We start from the raw sequence: 13,689 nt of genomic DNA on the forward strand, positions 1-13,689 counted from the left end.
GACGATAACTTTTTGGGGGAAACTAAACAAATAGAAAGACCAACTGAAAAATATTTGTTATATTTCATCGATATTAACGGATTTGACCGTACAAAAATTAGATAAATCCCCAGAGGATTCTCGGTTGAAAAAATCCATTTTTTAGTAACCATTGGTTGGAATGTCTTCATTTGGATTTGATTCACCAACAAATTATACGGGATAAATTATTTTTGAATGATAGAATTATAAATGCAGCAATTTAATGAAAATAAAATATCGTCATTTATCAGGACCGAATGATGTAATAATATTGACAGTGAAAGGATTCCCAATAAAATCCTGTAATACCTTTGTTGAAATAATAAACATCAGAAAAATCACTGGATAACTATTTCGGACCAGTTTTCTGAAAAAAATCATGCATCAATGTATGACAGTCTTTTATCGAGTAATTATTCTGGAATCGTGCAAACAGCAGTTTGTTAGCTCAGTGAGGCCAATAGTGACAGCATCACAATTGCAAGTATAGCAATGGAGGGCTCGGAATGGCATTTAACTTAAAATGATATTGACGTTTTTTGGAGTCACATTAAACCTGAAATACATTCTACCCGAGTACCCAAAACATCCCTTCGGTTTGCTTGCAAAGTATTTTGCCATTGCCTGGTGATGGATATGAAACTTTGCAGTGCATAGTGTGTGAGAAAATGTTTCATAAAAAATGCGAAACTGACGGATTCCAGAACCAGAACTGGAAATGTCGGAATTGCCGTACTTATTCAGTTGAAGATTCAAAGCAAAACGGAGGAATTGAAAACTTGGCAAGATGCCATATCATCCCACCATGACACACCGATGGTGGTGTCAATCTACAATAGCACCCGTGACCTATTTCCACATACAACCTCGCCCACTGCTGAGAACAAATTTGGGTGTGGTTCCAATGAAACATATTGCAAATTAAGCGACAACACATCCAAAATTCCGACGGGCGTTACGTATAAAATTGGCCTGGACAAATTCATAATTTTAATCTTGAAGCCGAATAAGCTTGATATTTCAGTAATCTTTCACACTATTATGCATGAAATGGCCCATGTCACGGTGCCGGTAAAAATAGCCAGCCGAGCACATGCGAAAGAATTCAAAAAATGTGGGAGATTCATTCTATGACATATTAAATTGAATCGAAAAATGTTACCCGAGCAGTGACAGTGTTTTTCAATAATCGACAAGTCAGTTCTTAATAAGTCAGTATGATGGGATATTCATTATTTTCACATGTAATGAAAATACCTTTATCGAAATCAAGTTGCCAGTACAAGCTAACAATTAAATTGTGTAATTATACCATCTTGCCGTCATCTTATTTCGTAGACTATAATGTTGTGCCATTTTAATGCTTTAGAATTTTGTCTTATTTCTTTACAACAGGAGTTTTGGAATGGTGCGACACGACGCACTGATGAGTCATTTTTATTTTGCGTCGTACAAATATTTAATTGGAAAGTCATACTCTACTGAATGTAGGTATGCATATTTGAATAAACTATTACATAACTGTAGTAAACAATTTCTGATAAAATCAAACCACAATGTTACTTTCTGTATTTACTTAAGATTTGTTCAATTTAGTAAATCCGAGAATTTTGTGAATTTTTTGGAATAACGAATATCCAGCTTGTACTAATAACGATACACACGGTTTATCCAAGAGCTATATCATAACATTGCTAAGTCCTCACGTCTCATAAAGCTAACCAAACTTGATTTTCAGTGTTTCTATCATTTTGTTTTCAAATATTTTTTCACTAGTGCGTCGCATGCGCGGAGAGTTTTTACAAAGGCGTCTTATCACAAAAAAAAGAAACACTGCTTCACGACATCTAAATTTATATGCCTTTTATTTGCCAGGATTGTTGTATATATAACCTATTTCACCGTCCGCTGTCAATGAGCATCTTTTTTAGTATCAAAATGGGTGTCTTGACAATCTGAATAACGACGTTATGAGACCAGGTGGCTTGCAGCGACATCTTCAAATGAAGCACGCTATCCAGCAACACAAGATATTTACGTATTTCAATTCAAGAAATCTTGTTTGAATAAAATTAAGATTTCGGGTGAGGAACTTTCTCCAATTTTCATCTTCTGAAGTTGTTGAAGCGTCTAGAAATCGTTCGTATGTTTGCCACACAAAAGTAAAATTAGCTTCTTACATGGGACTTGAAATTGATTGTTTGTTGAACTAGAGTGGTCACATTGAACTGCTATCAATAATATTAGCACGTGCCGTTGGAACGCTAAGTAAGCCATGAGGAATGGTCTCACAAAAAACTATAACACATATTTATCACAGACTTTTTTATTCACATATAACTTACGGGATAATTATATGGGGCTGTGCGTCAAAACAGCATTTAAAGAAGCTCAGTGTACTGCAAAACAAAGCCATTCGCATAATTTCAAATAGCGGTTACGAAGCACATATTAAACCGTATTATTATAAATTTAGACTTCTCAAGCTAAATGACTTATATCGATATGGAGTTGCAAAATTCATATACCATACGAAAATAAACTGTTCCCCAAATGTTTTTTTGATTTTTTTCAAAGCATAAATTCAATCCTTAACCAAGGCACAAGATACAGCACAACCTATTTGTTCCGAGGTCAGATTCTACAAAAATCTATAATGTTTCCAGGGAGATTATTTGGAATGAAATTCGTCGGGAAATAAAAAAATTGCTGTTATGCAGGCTTCTCCCGCAAACTTTTTGAAAAATATATCGATAGCTGCAAGTAACACATACTTGCATCGTCAGACGCTGTTGGCAGGAAGGCAATAAACTACTTTGTTATCTATTAAGCATTGTATTCTATCGAATTGAGTTTTTTTTTGTTTGTTTATTTTGTTTTACCTTCTGTTTTAATTTATTTTCAGTGTGGTTTTTCTAGCACAATTTCGTTGATTAGATGTTGATTTTATTAATTTTTGCAAAAGGCAGTGACTAACTCGATGATCTAACGGCCGCTTCGTTACAGCCTCGTCAAAATGGTTTAATTAATTTTAAAATGTTGTATGAACTATTTTACATTGCTGACGGAATCAAAAAAATACTACTACACAAAACCACATAATAATGATGGAACATTAATAAAACCGTGCATGCTATAAGCAGCCAGTCTTGTGTTGGGGAAAATGAAAAGCAAGCTCTGCTGGCTGGATGCTCAGGGTTTTGGCCTCAACAATGAGCAGAATTTTTGTAGCCTGGATAGCATTTGGAGATGCAGTTTTCAACATAGTAGACTTACAGTCTTCACTTGGATATTTAAAAACGGTATGCCTCAATTTTACAAAGAATTGGATTCAGCAATTGAACAATGGCCATGGATGAAACATAATTCAAAACTAAGAAGTTTTTCAATTCATATCTGAACGCAATATTTTTTTCTGATTACAAGCTAAGTCAGACTGCTGGAGCGCTTGTTTGCTTAGCTCCTCGCGACGGCATAACAATTGTTCCAGATTTGTATCCAGGAACACGAAATGACAATAACTCAAATACGACGCCCACTCGGAATAGACCTTATTCATTAAAAACCCATCCTACGCGCAAAAAGAAAAGTGATGTAAACAAAACAATTTTAACATTAGCTCTTATGGGGAATGTGATCACCAGAGCAGAAATTTGCATTTTTTGTAATTTTCTAGATAGATAGATCTTTCAATGTAGACGTGAGCAGCTTTGAGAATAGAATATTTTTTACATCTTTTTTGATATTTTTATCATGTTAAACATGGTCAAGATTTTTGATAATCGTTCATTAAAATTTTAATGAGCGCGGTGTTTCCGATGACGTCATTCTCGCTAGACCATGAGATTCTGCCAACGCGCCCTGCTCTGTGGCATATGCGCTGCAAATGCGGCGCTAATTTTGCTTTGGGTACGGTACCGGTACTGGAAGCGTTTAACATGGACACGTTCTTTTTGCGCGTAGGATGGGTTTTTAATGAATAAGGGGTATTGCTTACTTCATGGCGGAATATTAGATGGCAAAGATTCGTATTGAGTGATTGTGATCATTTATCGGGTTGCATTGATAAAACAATCCAGATGCAGCACTTCTTGGGGGTACACCGTGCGTCAACTTCAACCACAGCGCTTCTTATGATCATATTACTGTAGGACTCGAGTAAATAAACATTTTCACCGCATTGTTGTGGTCCTATGTAACCATCTGAAATATATTGAGAAGAACATACATCACAAACTGGGTACAGTGCAAGTTTGTGGGTTAACTAATAATATTTGTGGTTGTTTCTCATGAAACTGAGAAGTGATGTCTAACAACTTCTAAATTGTTTTAAAACGGTGCTATTTTTAAGAATGAAAGTGTGTGAAGCACTTGCGGTGGTGACAAGATGATATGATTTAGCATTATCAAATAAGACATTTTTCAAGCAGCTGATTCTAAATTTTCCATTAGATATATAATCACCTTTCGACTTTTACAGCTTCGAAATCCTTTTTTGCAACATCTTTCTCCCAGGAATGACCCAGTTGGAAATATGTTTACCGAGGACGCCCATTTCCCAGTATGCTATTTCACCATAGCCCAATCTTTGACTGTAAATGAATTGTAGGTATGATATTACTAATTCAAATATTATAAACCATGCAATGAACAGCATGGCATGCTACATAAATATTTAAAAAGATTAATTGAATTTCACCTTGCTACCAATGTACATATTGAAGTAAAGAGATATATGCATATCTCTTATTTGTGAACTTTCATAATACAATTTATATGTATGTAACTTGTGTTGTTAACTCAGCAGCAATAAAACAGGACATGATAGTTTTTGGTAACTGGTCTGTCTTGTTTGTCTAGCTACCCATAGCGCGCAAACAAAGACAGAAAAAAAAGTGAAACTATTTGTGAATACAAAGATTCGTGGACGACCGACTATCTCTTTATCGAAAGTGTTTTATTGAAGTTCGTTGTTATTACAGGTTTTACATAAGTTCGTTCACATAACCCGATGGTTTTTAACCATTGCGCGGGAACCCCTGTGTTTAGTCATAACCAATAATTCGAACGCGGCTTGGGTCACGACGAGAAGATTTTGAAACTTTGACGCTTATCCTTATTTGAGTTATACACCCCTGTTATATGACATAAGCGTAGATCATTTACCTTGATGGGGCAACTTCAGTCTCGTGTTTCTACATGTCTTTTCAGTAGTCGATATATATTTGTTCTTACAACAATGTCCCGCACAATTGTCAACCCATGTAGTAGATCTAAATATAATACCTGATAAATGAATATATTAGCAAATTTTTTTTTCGTATATGTCTTCAGCTTTTCACAATAAGTAAATAAACTCCATCAAGCTAACAAATAGAATGATATGGAATATCGCCAGACAATGTGATCGACCTGAGGTAAAATGCTTAATCAATCAAATCTTTATTGCTTACCGTTATCTTATTTGACTACAGTAATTAAATATGTAATTACGCTGATCAATTTGAACGCAGAGGTGCGAATCGCATTTCTCAACCAGTCACATGGATACGCGATGACGAAAGGTTTGTCTAATTCTCAGAAAGCTGGGCTAATTGATGCTGTCGTTGTTTTCTTTTGACACAACATCAAGGTAATTAAATGTTTTTTTTTTCTTGAAAATAAATGAATATAAATATATATATATCAATCCGCCACTGGTATAAATCTGCTATTATTTGTATTTTTTTTATACGTGGCAACTTGAGGGGTTAAGGTAGTTAAAATAGTTAGATAAACATACAAAGGTAAACAAACTAATCTTCTGGGGGGATCTGCTACCCGAATAGATGAAGACGCCTTCTAAATTTTGCTGCATTTTTCTTTCATGCAATTAAACTGACATTCAATACATTTTACAAGCGTCCCGATGAGTACTAGAAATCTGCTGCAATTACGATGTACGATTAGTATATATATAGGTTCCTTCTACCTACGTGCACTTGAGACCATCAATGTGTCTAAACGTAGTCTTATTGTTCTCGGTATATCACGTTAATAACCCCATATCATTCTATAACAATTCCATATCATTCTATTTGTTAGAACAAAGGAGTTTATTTAGCTATTGTAAAAAGCTGAAGGCATATACGAAATAAAAAATTGCTAATATATTCATTTATCAGGTATTTACATTTAGATCTACTACATGGTTTGACAATTATGTGGGACATTATTGTAATAACAAATATCGACTAATGAAAATACATGTAGAAACTCGAGACTGAAGTTGCCTCGTTGAAAGTTAGCATAGCGGCTTACAAACGCGCATTTTGGTTTAAAATTTGGAAAGAGGATGGAAGTAAACTAAGCTGCTGAGGTATTTAGTCGTACTGGAATTAAAGCACCGAAAACGTTTTTTCGGGTAACGCCATGAACTCTCTCTGCGAAAAAACTGACAGGCATAAAAACACTGAAGAAGAGTATCTCTCTCAGATTTGTCCACAAATCGCAGCAGTAGTAACGGAGCACCAGGCACAACAGCCCCATTGACATTCACCAATATTATTCTATACCTGTTACTAAATACAGGGTATTTTGTATTTAAATGAATAAAATTTCCTTTATCTGATCTTCTTATTTTTATTAATTTATAGCAAAATGGTTTTATGAGCAGAAAATGTTCATACTATGTGATTAGTGTGCCGCGAATATTTTAAAGAGCTTAATAGGGTGCCTCGATATAAAACTCGATTTGAAACAATTGTTTTAAAACAACTCGTTTTGAATAAATCCCTTCTTGTCCACAATAATTTACTGTTGAGAGTATGACATTTGTGGATTTATGAAGTTTCATTGTATTGTGATGTCTGTGCGGCGATCTCGTCGGATAATTGTTGCCGCGTTAGGCTGAATGATTTATGACTAATTATAAATATGTCTATATATCTCAAAAAGCAACTTCAAAGTTGCCCAATGAGACTATCACGATGCCAATTCTGCGTCTGTCATCCACGTTTAGTAGTCATTCTCTTTTGCATACTTCGGCAATATTTCCTATATATATATATCAGCAGTTATAGATACTAAAAAACTGACATTTCTAATTTAAACACACATTTCTAATTTTCCAGACTTATTTTTTGACACACATTTTCAAATTTTGTATACAATTATTTCCTCAATATAGCAATTTACGCTGAAATATCTCAAGTTGGTATGACAAACCTCGACAGTGTTGAGTCGATACCTAATACATAGTGTGATAATAAAAAGCAGATAAATGTCAATATAATTTTGGAAAACTCAAGTGCGAAAGATGGTAATCCCGTCTAATAACAGCTAAAGAAAACTTAATGACTTGAGCCATCAACGCTTTGTCTTGCGTCATTTTAGCCTTCAGACCTTCATAGTTGCAAGGTTCTATAGGCAGTTTTCGCTTTTCGACGCGCAAAACCTATACCGCCAGAAAACAACTACCCTGAAACATTCGTATCGGTGTCTATAAGTTTGCACCACAATTATCATATTTCCAAGATTGTATGAAAAACTCTTTGCAATTACGAGCGGTTTCAATTTGTCAAGGAAGAGACTTGGTCGGATTACAATATGCAGTTGTTCTCTTGTTTTGATTTATGTTGTTATAACCAGTAGCGACAATAATTTGAATATAATCCGAATAACTTTAGCTATGTTTAACTATAACACAACAAGGAAGTGTTAAGAAAATGTGAAATAAAACTCGGAGATTGTAATAAAATTCAGTAATCCTCATTCTGTCACGTGAGAATAATCGATGAAAGTCACATTTTCAACATTACCCTTTCAATCCGATATTCCTTATATGCAATTGCAGCATGGGGAGCTCATGGAGAGGAAATCCATTGTACCTCATTAAAAGTGGCTCATTTCCTGGCAATATGGACTCATTTACTTGAAAACTAAATACTGTATTCCTTATTCCGTACTGTATTCCGTACCACAAAAATGACTTTTTTTTCGGATTCGCAGTCACAAGAGATTTCAATGAAAGAGCCACAAATCTGTTATGCCTGGTAGCGCTATGTGGGAAAGAGTTCCACAATATTGCCATGGTTCCAACGATACTGAAACATCATTTCGAAAAAAAAATTATCATCAATATTTGATGCGGTTGCGCGAAAGATACCGTGATCAAATAAATATCATAAAATTATCAACAACGATATCTGATAAAATTCAAATAACCAGCTACCATGTCGCTGAAATAATAGAGAAGAAAAAATATTCGCATACTGTTGCAGAGGAGTTAATCCTACCAGAGGAGTTAAACCTGATGTTATGATTACTCACTGCGCTAGTCGAAAAGACGTTTCCTGTAAAATTAGCTTCCGTGATTAATACCTTGTTAAGTATGGTTAGTCCAGATCTGTAAAAAGCCGCATATTCGCATTTTTATGCAAAGAAATGGGTGCAGAATACACAATTTTGTTGGTCATATGGTTGTTTTGAGGAAAGTATTTTATTTTTGTTTTTTGAGGAAAGTATCGCCTTTAGGAATTACGAAATGAAATGAAAGTGTTTTTGACTGATGAAAAGTTTGTTTGAAAAGTTTCTAAGTCATTACTTTGCTGGAGCAAGCAAGAATAAGTTATACAAATTGCACACAACCGCGGGTAAAAGTCAGTTAATTGCATATTATAGTACATTTCCAAAAATCTCAATTGGTGTTCCGCCCCAATTTTAGATGAGAAATCCCACGGTCCGAAAAAGGATAAAAATCACTGTGTTAGCGCATACCGGTATACCAGATTTCGCAGCGACTATATCTTGAGGCAGATTTCTTGCAGTTATGTCTCGTCATTGTGTCTAAAAAAATAAAAATAAAAGTGTGGATGAAGTATTGCATGATAAATAAACATAACAAGGCTAACTTTCAACCCCAGGCTGGACAAGTTCTGCAATCTATATTTGGATGAACCAATGAGCCAAACAAATAACAAGTTGTCGTTTCGACAATATATCAAAAACAAGCTAACCAAATGATATCTGAAAACTACAATATATCAAAAACAAGCCGACTAAATACTATCTTCAAATGTTTAAGGTGCATGGCAGTAAGAACGGATATATTTTGTGACAGTGAGTATGATATTGAATTCTGACTGTCAGCAGATCCTGTTATTTCTAGAAATTCCGCTTGAATATTAAATGAGTATTCAACTATATATGTGTAAATAGTTTGTAGTGTAACTTATGACCATATCAATGCGCAACATTTTTAAACATTCATTTAAGGGCATATTTTTGATTTGTTCTCTCTGTGTGTATACCGGTACTGTTTTAACAATGTTGGCCACGTCAATGTATCAATTAGGCTACAGACCAGCTCACGTGTGATTAGTGTTTTTCCTGATAATTGCTTTTATGAGTGTCCGCACACCGAATTTGCCGCCATGGTTTTGCGTTTGTTTGTATATCAAACCACTTATCACCTTTTCCGCAATGCCCAATCTAGCAATCAGTGTAGATTTTGGTGATATGATAATCTATGATAATCTCTGAGGGTCAGTCATTTGGGGAAGCAAAAATAATATCTTCTAATCAAATCTGAGCAAATCTAATCTTGTAATGAAGCATAATTATTATTTTTATTATTTAATATTATTAGATCATAATAATAATAGTAACATTTGCCATAATAATAATAATAATGTAACACACCTGTATATTTAACGTTGTTGCCTTTCGTCTTGTTTCCATAATCAATCTTGAGCTCATGAAACAAGAACATCTGAAAACAATAGAAATCTGGCAGAATGAATATTATTAAATCAACAGCTGCAGTTAAGTACGACGGTAACATTAATTTACTCTAGTAAAGTTGAGACAAACCTCAAGTTTAACTATGATTGGGTTATTTGGAGTGACACAGGCAAAACTACTCAAAATATGATATTCAGACCTCATGATCTTAGTGATAACTTAATTTGAAAATAACTTAAAGTTCATTAACTTCGGCGTTTGGGAAACATATTTCAATCTATTATCACGGAGCTTAGCAACGATGAGTCTGATAATTTTTTCTTAGCCCTAATTCTGCTTCATAATGAAACATGAAATATATATATATATATATATATATATATATGTATTTATTTATTGGTCGGTGGTGTTTATTAACCCCTTAAATTAAATTCATGAAGTTTATTTAAAATAAGATTTTTACCGAGATTTTTCTTCTCCAAAGTGTTTTGGCGGGATATCTAGAAGGCACAAACCAACCATTATATGCTACTTTAGCGAAATATTGACAAGTTAAGCGTTACTACATAAACTATTATCTGAATGGGGCACCAAACGCGGTGCGCCCTGGCCCAATGTGTCACGCCATAAGATATAAGCGTCATTGTTTTTAAATATTCTTGTTTTATGAGCTCAAGATTGATGATGGGAACAAAAGACGGCATAGTTTAATATACGGGTGAGTGAAAAATGTTACTAATATTATTATGATCCAATAATATTAAATAATAATTATGTTTTGCCATTCCTATTTAAATTTTGCTTTATATGTGCAAGACTATTGACTACTGGGAGTGGGACTACAAAAAAGATTTTTATATTAAGAACAGTAAGAATAGGTTTATTTCAACACTCATTCGCAATTCCTGCACGATGCTCTTTGTTTAAGTCACGTGAGATATTTAGGAAAAAACTTTTCTTCTAGTTGCCAAGTGGAACATTGTTGCATATGTACAATGTTGTTCTACTTTGATCTAAACGATATATGACCGACCCACAGAGACTACCATAAGCATCTGAATTTTGTATCTTATTGTCAGAATTAATAACCGCCAATGTTATTAAGTTTACTCTGTCTTTTTATTTTCCGAGTAAAGAATAAACAAGATTTTAATTATTAGCCTGTTATCAGTCATAAAGACGCGTTTTGTTTAATTTACAATATAAATCTATCAAAATAATGTAATATTTATTATATTTTTTCAATGACTGAGCTCATTTTTTTACATTTACTAATTTTCAGAATCAACTGAATGAAATTGAAACTGATTATATTTTTCCAGAGACAGAACAAATTCCGGATCAAAATATTTAACAAATAAATATTTAACAAGACACCTATATGTAAGTTATATGTTCATCTCAAACAGTGGTTATTCTGAAATATCTTTATAAACGACACAGACTTCTATAATACTTTCACTGTTAATATATAAATACAACAATAAAAGAAATTACGCATTATATAAAAAGTAATGATAATTAAGTTTGGTCCCATAGTGCCATGATCGTTTTTTTCATTTTACATGGTATCCCTCGAACGTACATAAAATATAATTGACGTGTTTTTGATCGCCTTCGGGTCGTTCATTATGCATTTTCAGTAATATTAGTCAAGATTTACTATTTTTTGACTATGAAAACACAAAGTTCAGATAGTGTGGAATAAACGAAAATCATCGTGCATGAACCTAAAACATTAAAGGGCCTTGTAATCCCAAAAACGTATATTATATAAATCATGGGTAGTCCGCTAATTCAAGAAACCAGACGATATTTCATAAGTTGGTCTTAGAAAAGCTGAAAATCACCACCAAAATACACTGACTTTACTTTTTCATAACCTACTTGTTGGGCGCGATAACGCGCAAACGAAAACTGTCTTTGTGTGACGTAAATATTCATCTTTTACAGAAGCCAGGCACCAGACACACGATCAAACAGTTGTTCAGCCACAACCCTAAGGTGTCAAGGGTAGAGTACTCTAGCATGACCACATTTGGGTAGGAAAGAGAGAGTAGCATACTCTACCCTTAGCATGATAAGAGTTGTATAATATTCACATTTTAACAATACCTTCTTAAGCTTTATCGTGTGTCATCGTATACGCCATGTTGCGTGTATTCGGAATCGAGGAAAAAGCGCGATGAAACTATTGTCATTGATTGATATTAGTGTCTGCATGCGCCAATGATTGCAAATTCAGTTTAATTTTCTGAGCTATTTTGCTTTGAAGAAAATGATTCAAAGTGGTGTAAACCCTTAGGAGATACTGTCAATGATAACTTAAATACGAAGATACCAAATCATTAATTTATTTTCTTTCTTTACAGGCCATACCTAATTGACAGCGGTGAAGATAGATGATGTTTCTGTGCCAATACCAGTTCAGAGAAAGGCGTTGTGAGCCCAGTTTGGTCCCTTTTGCACATTCGACCTTATCAGCAGTAACTTTTCTTTTATGCTTCATACAAACTTTGGTTTTGAAAAGTCAATATTTTATTATTTCGTAAACCATACCAAATTTAGGGTATTTATCTTGTGTAATTAACGACCACTATTCAAAGATATGTACCTAATGTAAACAAAGTTCTTTGTATATAGTGTTATTAGTTTAATATGGTTGCCTGTGGGAATATTGTTTATTCGACGTCTGTGGATTGCGTAACTGAGACTATTAGTAAGTCCAAATGGAAATTTATATAATGTTTAGAACATTATGTTTTGAATGTGCATGTATCATGTGAAACTGTCCTGCATTTATGGTATTTCTCGTTTATTCATTTCCTTGTGGCTTTTTCTTTTTTTTGATCTTTGATAATTTTTCTTGTGTCGGTGTCTGTAGTCAGCTGGATATGCAGCGGAATGCCGTTCGGCAGATATGTAAATCATTATCAGATTGAAAGTAAAGGGCTGTCTAGTCTAGACTGTGACTTTAGGATGCCTGATATCTTGAAGCTATCATAAACTGCGTGGTTGAAGACTTTATGATCATTCGTCTCGGTCACCTGTTATCAGAACATCCTATGAAGGAAATTAATTGTGTGTTTTGCTTTTACAGATGCTGGATATGTGATTTTATATATATCTTGCGTTTTCGCTCTTATCGTAGAACATATGTGTCAGGCGATGCAGAGGCCGTTGTTATAAAAAAATTTTTAGTCTTACAAATCGGCAACACCGCCACTGTACTAAAAGTCCATAATCGTTTCTTCGTAATATTTTTTCTTTTACATTCTGTGAAAATTTGTATATTGGCCATGGTCGGCGTTGATTGGGCTCATTGGTTCTTCCAGATATAGCTTGCAGCCCAGAATTTGATGATGGTGTAGAAATTGCCGGTCGTGGAGTTGTCGTCAACTTGAATACGCATGAAATGAAATTGGCCAACAGCTTGTAAAAACACAACAAGATTGATTTACATGTGGATAGTCTGGTATAGATGGTATCTCCATACTGTCGATACATATGAAAGCGGTCAAACGAAATCGAAAATAAAAAAAAAGATGACACGTGCCCATTTAGAAATGATTACATTACATCAACTCAAGCTGGAATTGCGCAAGAATTGCAAAGTGACGAAAAAAACATTTCGATTGAAGCAAATGAGGAAAAAATATTACAAAATGTATATAGATTAAATAACGCAAATTTACCACAATTTATGGATAACACAATGGAGAATTTTTCGCTGCAACAAAATAAAAACGAGAATATTGGTCAGAGACCGAAGACTTATCGATCGAAAGTTAGGGGATAACCCCGCTAACAGCGCTCTTACTCCATAGTGACACCTTGTGTCCCATCACTAATTAATTAATAACTCGCTAATTATACGACATAATTCGCCCAATATCAATAGGCTACTGGTACGAGATATGATGAATGCACATGCAAAATCTGCAA

The 13,689-nt window shown here is 34.3% G+C and overlaps 2 long non-coding RNA genes across 5 annotated transcripts; one reads left to right on the top strand and one right to left on the bottom strand.

The window, feature by feature from the left end:
• Nucleotides 1–3,214: 3,214 nt before the first annotated feature.
• Nucleotides 3,215–5,331, bottom strand: LOC144420761 (uncharacterized). Its single transcript, XR_013474726.1, has 3 exons — nucleotides 5,188–5,331; nucleotides 4,486–4,613; nucleotides 3,215–4,224 (listed from the first exon to the last, which is right to left on the bottom strand). It is a non-coding gene; the product is annotated as an uncharacterized LOC144420761 (long non-coding RNA).
• Nucleotides 5,332–8,041: 2,710 nt separating this feature from the next.
• Nucleotides 8,042–13,467, top strand: LOC120343332 (uncharacterized). 4 transcript variants are annotated; one of them, XR_005569606.2, is made up of 4 exons: nucleotides 9,690–10,462; nucleotides 11,027–11,127; nucleotides 11,698–11,786; nucleotides 12,117–13,467. It is a non-coding gene; the product is annotated as an uncharacterized LOC120343332 (long non-coding RNA). The 4 variants fall into 4 exon arrangements; XR_013474813.1 differs by having other exon boundaries at nucleotides 11,067–11,127; XR_013474814.1 differs by lacking the exons at nucleotides 9,690–10,462; nucleotides 11,698–11,786 and adding an exon at nucleotides 8,042–9,120.
• The last annotated feature ends 222 nt before the right edge of the window (nucleotides 13,468–13,689 follow it).

This window comes from Styela clava, chromosome 3 (genome assembly GCF_964204865.1).
Source record: "Styela clava chromosome 3, kaStyClav1.hap1.2, whole genome shotgun sequence".
Lineage (NCBI taxonomy): Eukaryota > Metazoa > Chordata > Ascidiacea > Stolidobranchia > Styelidae > Styela > Styela clava.